This window comes from Schistocerca serialis, chromosome 3 (assembly GCF_023864345.2).
Source record: "Schistocerca serialis cubense isolate TAMUIC-IGC-003099 chromosome 3, iqSchSeri2.2, whole genome shotgun sequence".
In the NCBI taxonomy this organism is placed as follows: domain Eukaryota; kingdom Metazoa; phylum Arthropoda; class Insecta; order Orthoptera; family Acrididae; genus Schistocerca; species Schistocerca serialis.
Genome location: NC_064640.1, coordinates 104,224,832 through 104,230,831, shown reverse-complemented (window position 1 = coordinate 104,230,831; position 6,000 = coordinate 104,224,832). Strand labels below are relative to the sequence as shown.

The following is a 6,000-nucleotide window of genomic DNA, read 5'->3' as shown; positions in this document are numbered from 1 at the left end:
TCTTTCGCTATTGAAACCAAATAATTAACAACTTGTACGAGAGAATTAGAAACTCGTTAGCCCAGTAATTCCTGTTAACTGAAGTGTTTTGTAAGAGTAAATTGCTCTTATGTTTCTACAGGGTGGGCAAAATACAAATGGTCCGGAAAATATTTGCAGTAAGACTGATGCAGGATTGATCCTTGTTAATGAACATCACAGAAGGTGCTGAGAGTGGCCACCTTTGATGTCGATGCAGCAGTGTGCTCGATTTATCAAATGGTTCAAATGGCTCTAAGCACTATGGGACTTAACAGCTGAGGTTATCAGTCCCCTAGACTTGGAACCTAACTAACCTAAGGACATCACACACATCCATGCCCGAGGCAGGATTCGAACCTGCGACCGTAGTAGCAGCTCGGTTTCGGACTGAAGCGCCTAGAACCGCTCGGCTACAGCGGCCGGCTCGATTTATCAAACTGCGAGACATGCGCAGCAGATCTGCCTGAGGGATAGCAGCAACAGTGTTTTCGGTGTTCTGCTGTAGCTCTTCCAGTCTCTGAGGACTATTTGAGTACACTGGACCCTTCAATTTGACCCACAGATATAAATCACAGGGAGATGGGCCAGGAGACTGTATTGCCTCTGTTGATTGTGCTCTCCTGTCTCAACATCTCCTGTACTTGTGACAAAGTTGTCAAAGCGTTGTGTGCTGTTGTTCCGTCTTGCTGAAAACACCCATACGGTCGTTCATCTTCTGTGAGTTGATCCACATATGGTTCAAACAAGAGTATGCACTTACCAGGGGTAGTAACATTTTGGTGAAATGATTGTGTCACGACGCGGGCACCAAACACTGCCTACCAAACTGCCAATCTAGAGATTATGCAAAGGCTCATGTCCTGTAAAATCAAATACCCTGACGGACCAAACCGGGCCTCATATGAAGAAATGAAAATCTGAGCGTCGAAAGGTCCTGATTCCACTTCATTCAGAAACCACCGGCAGAAGACAACACGCGTGAGTTTGTTTGGACGCTTTTAACTCGTGAACAACAGTAAATTTGTAAGGATACAGATGCAGGCTCTTTTTAATAACGTTTCCACTCGACAGTCTCTTAATTGCCACTTGCACACATAAATGGCGTTGACGTTTCGTCGGACTTTGTTCCAGGCTTTACTCCACTAAAGCAGTGTTTCCTGGTGTTCGAATACTTTTCTAATAGTCAGGATTTTTTCGCATCGTTTTGTCATTAAATTTTACACTGCAGACTTTGCTGGAGATTTTGTCAAAACACTTCCAGTCTTAAGCTGTCGCGCAAACAGTTCCGCTCACGTTTTCAACGAATTGCGCTTCACATAACTCTCAACAATGAAGATACGCTTACCGGTTTGTGTCGCATTCGACTGGTGACTAAATACGTCTGCTCCTCTTACTCACTCGAACGCAACGACACAGCGAAGTACTCGGGACAGAACACGCGGGAAACTCTCGCGCGCGCACACGTGATGGCGACGGATCGATGCATCGAAATCGCGATTTCCAGCGCTTTCTGTGACGGGCAGTTCTCGCATTCATTAACGAGGGCCAGTCGCGCGGCAGTCTGTATTTCCCCAGTCAGTCTTATTTCATTTTGTTTCGTTTTTACTTAGCTATTATGCCAACATTTATGCAATTGAGAATTTGAGTTGTGAGAGTGCGGGTTTCGATATATCAATCCTGAGTAAATTCAAATAACCTTCCCTCTTAGAAATCCAGCGGAATAAGCCCATACAAAATAACTACCTCTATACAGGGTGTAACGAGTGTATAAGTGCAGATATTTTTATACGCAGTACCTTAGTATGTACATACATCCGTCTGTTGGTCGCCTTTTCTCTGTGTATAACAAGCTTCCTGCAAACACGTCACGAACTTTACTACCTGATGTTTTCTGCACCACTTAGTGGATTCCGCTTACCAGAATAGATTTACCTTTTCGTGTCCACACGTACACACTTCAACACCTGACGTGCTGCCCTGGGAAAAATACGAATTAATGGCTTGCTGTTTTCACATGTACTTACAGGTGTTAACCAACCTAAAAACGTGCGACGTGTAATACCTATAATTACTACTCTGCAAATTACGTAAATACTGACCTAATGTTGTTCAGAACACAAACGTCAGTCGCCATTATAAATATCTGCACTTACACACGTTACACCATGTATTTTTATGATGATAAGAGGGCCTGCACTAAAGTATTTAAGCAAATCTATTTTGTCAGTTTAAAAGTTTAGTGGTGAGGCCCCCTAGGCTGACGGCTCTGGCGTCTGCTATCTAGAACGTATATACGTCATTACTCCCAACACGCACTCCTCAGCGTCACTCACGTTAAATGGGTACACTAGAGACGCCTTTCATGCAATCCGGTGAAATGGCGTCGAGTAGAAAGGCATACCCCACACCATGAGTCACACGACATTATTATATAAGGATAGTCTAGCAATGTGTAAACGGTTTTTGTTTAGGTGTTTCCGTTACTCTGATAACTACAGAAACAATGCACAGCGCCCCGTTCTGTGACTGGTGCGAATCTGGGACGCGCATTGTGTGTCTGTGCTGCACCGCTATTCCTGTTGTGGCGAGGTCGAGCTCCCCACCTCGGCAACTCTCCAGTCGGCCACGTGAGCCCGCCGCAGCGCCACCTCCGCCGTTCCTAACCCGCCACTCAGCAGCCATGAGGTAACCTTTCCATCACACTTACATCTCTTTCCCTCTATGAGAGCACCCACCAAACTGGAAGGGTAGAAGACCGAAATTAGTTTTCTAACTAACGTGGTCCAGTGACAGGTTACAAACGAAACGTATAATATTCGCTTATTTATGTTGTAGGAAAGTTCTGGCAGAACGTAAATACCTTAAGATTAAAGGAGACCACTCACCGAAAAGCAGAACCGTCGAGTTGTCAGTAGGCACACGCAGAAGGAAGAAGGCTTGCTAGCTTTCAGAGTCATCCTTTGACGAGCTAGAGTAAATCACACACACACACACACACACACACACACACACAGAGAGAGAGAGAGAGAGAGAGAGACTCAACAGGCGCATTCACACCCTATGCCCCTACACGATGCCGGCTAGCCTCAGCCGGGACCGTGTATGGGTAAAGGCGTGTGTGTCTGTAGTTTATCTCGTCAAAGGGTAATTCCAAAAGCTAAGTAGAAAGGCATACCCCACACCTTGAGTCATACGACGTTATTATATAAGGACAGTCTAACAATGTGTGGACAGTTTTTGTTCTTGTTTAGGTGTCTATCGACAACTCGGCGCTTCTGCTTTTCGATACCATATTGCAGTACCTGTGCTGTTCAGAAGTACGATGCAGATTTTCTTTGGATACGCATGCATGTCCAAAGGAAAGGGGCAACAGGCACTGCAGCGACTACAGCCGTTATGAAATACATGAAATGTATTCGCATTTGCGAATATGGACAGTGCCGCGCGGGATTAGCCGAGCGGTCTCAGGCGCTGCTGTCATGGACTGTGCGACTAGTCCCGGCGGAGGTTCGAGTCCTCCCTCGGGCATGGGTGTGTGTGTGTTTGTCCTTAGGATAATTTAGGTTAAGTAGTGTGTAAGCTTAGGGACTGATGACCTTAGCAGTTAAGTCCCATAAGATTTTACACACATTTCGAATATGGACAACCATCAGCTGTATAATGGAATAACAACAATGGAAATCTGATTTTCATTGTCGTCATTCCATTATACAGCTGATGGTTGTCCATTTCGCAAATCCGAATACATTTCATGTACCCCTGCTTTTCGGTGAATGGTCTCCTTTAATCCTTAAGTATTTAGTATTCACTTATCACATCACGACTGTACTGTGCAAGTTAATTCGCTGGGCTCTCACGCGATAGGACAGGGATTAGAGTCCCCCAGATTTACGTTATCTATGGCTTCCGTAAATCGCAAATGCCGCCATGCTTAGTCTGTAAGGACACGGATGTTTTTCTTTCTCAATCCAAGCTTGTGTGTAATTAGCTCTTACAAGGGGAGGCCGCCACTTGTGAAATTCAGATTCGATTCATACTGCGCATAATAAAAGCTCATGGCCAGAGGTGTAATGTGACAAAGCACCAAGGCTGAGAAGTGCATCTTGGTGCTTTGCCACATTACACCTCTGGCGATGAGCTTTTATCATGCGCAGTATGAATTGAATCTGAATTTCACAATTGGCGGCCTCCCCTTGTTAGTCGACAAACGCTAACGTTTAATCTTCCTATTTACATTCCAATACTACAACTGTGGTTGGCATTGAAAATTGTAGTTATTATATGTTCCATAGATTATATGCTCGATACATATAGAAATTAAATGGAAGAGTAAGCTTAAGTTTTAAGTACACGCGATTTGATTACTGTATCAGCTGGTTCGGTGTAAATGTTATAACTGTCACTCACACTAAATCACTGCCAGTGTTACTACCAGAAGCGCCACAACGTTGACACAATATTTAACATCACCGGCCGTTGTGGCCGAGTGGTTCTAGGCGCTTCAGTCGGGAACCGCGCGGATGCTACGGTCGCAGGTTCGAATCCTGCCTCTGGCATGGGTGTGTGTGATGTTCTTCGGTTAGTTAGGTTTAAGTAGTTCTACGTCTAGGGGACTGAAGACCTCAGATGTTAAGTCCCAAGTGCTTAGAGCCATTTGAACCATTTAACATATTTGTTCTAGTCTCATAGAAACAGCAGGGAGCCCGAAAAGGGTCCAGTTCGAAGCTTTTACGTACCCAGGTTCTTCTAGAATCCATAGGATTTTCAAGATGAATTTCAAAACTGCCTGTATTTTCAGTAATTCAACGTCGTGCAGTACTCGCTTCTCGTTACTCACTTGCAGACCATGCGGTCTCAATTTATCTACTCTATATATTGGTGTATTTTATTCTCTTTTCAGTAGAATTCGAAACACCGGCCTCAAATAATCGACGAGTAAAGTGCTTAGTTATTCCTACCATTTACATGTCTCTTGATTTCTGCAGAATTACAAAAGTTTCTGCCTTTAATATCCTTTTGCTCTGGCGTAGTTTTTCGATAGCAGAATGGGAAGGCATATGTCTCAGTGAGATGTATTTGTCAGAGAAAGGTCGGCATGAGCATTATCGACTCAGTTTCTACACTTATGGGAGATATAATTTAATAGTACTAATTCTAGGCATACCGTCAATACCGGCTACGTTTACACTGTTTTGGTCGCTGTAACATACCGCAGAGATGAAACCTTTTTGTGCCTTGTCCTTAAACAGCAATCGCATGCAAGGAAGAAATTTGCTGAAGATTAGCTTAAGAAAACCTACTGCCACTCTGTCAAACTGGTTTAAGGAAATCACGGGAAATCTCAGGATGAGCGAGATGAACGGTGTTTGAATAGTGGTCTTTCCCAATGTCTTTCTCTTCAGTACGAACAGACTTACCTTTGTCTCGGCAACAAATCAGATGGATCACCATCTGTATAGAGGCTTTTGATTTCACTAATACAACGTGGAAATAGCAAACCTTTCCAAAACGCCACTTGAATATTTCAGGATTGAAAACCCGAAATATTTTGAGGAAGAAAATGCCTCCCGGTGCTGTCTGCCTGTACGTCTGTATTCTGCGGATATATGTTGGGTGCTCAAGAATATTCGTAGTTTCCGCCCCGAAAGCCGGTTCTGGAAGTTTTCTTAGCCGCTTCTCGCGAGATATATGGTGCCCTCCTGCAAATCTTAGCCAGTTAAGATTTTCAACATTGTTATTAGTAATGCCTTACGATGGTAGGCAATGGAAACCTCATAACTCCATCTGTCTGTCAAAACTCTTAATTCCAGTAACCAATAACTCCATAATCGAAGAGAGATTTGAGAGTGCATGACTTTCTTTAATCTATCAATAGCTAGGCTTCTACTATACAGTTAACACATGTAGCAACTGTCCGTATCAAATTACATTATTTTTTAAGAAACCGTATTTGCTTCAGCTGCAAAATTCAACAAAATA

The 6,000-nt window shown here is 43.7% G+C and overlaps 1 protein-coding gene across 2 annotated transcripts in view; it reads left to right on the top strand.

The window, feature by feature from the left end:
* The first annotated feature begins 2,545 nt into the window (after nucleotides 1-2,545).
* Nucleotides 2,546-6,000, top strand: part of LOC126469776 (organic cation transporter protein) — a 298,044-nt gene continuing 294,589 nt past the window's right edge. Inside the window, exon 1 of one of the 2 annotated variants that reach the window (XM_050097012.1) lies at nucleotides 2,546-2,706. The gene's annotated coding sequence lies outside the window, so the exon portion shown is untranslated. The remainder of the gene's footprint in view (nucleotides 2,707-6,000) is intronic. The other variant, XM_050097006.1, reaches the window with a different exon arrangement.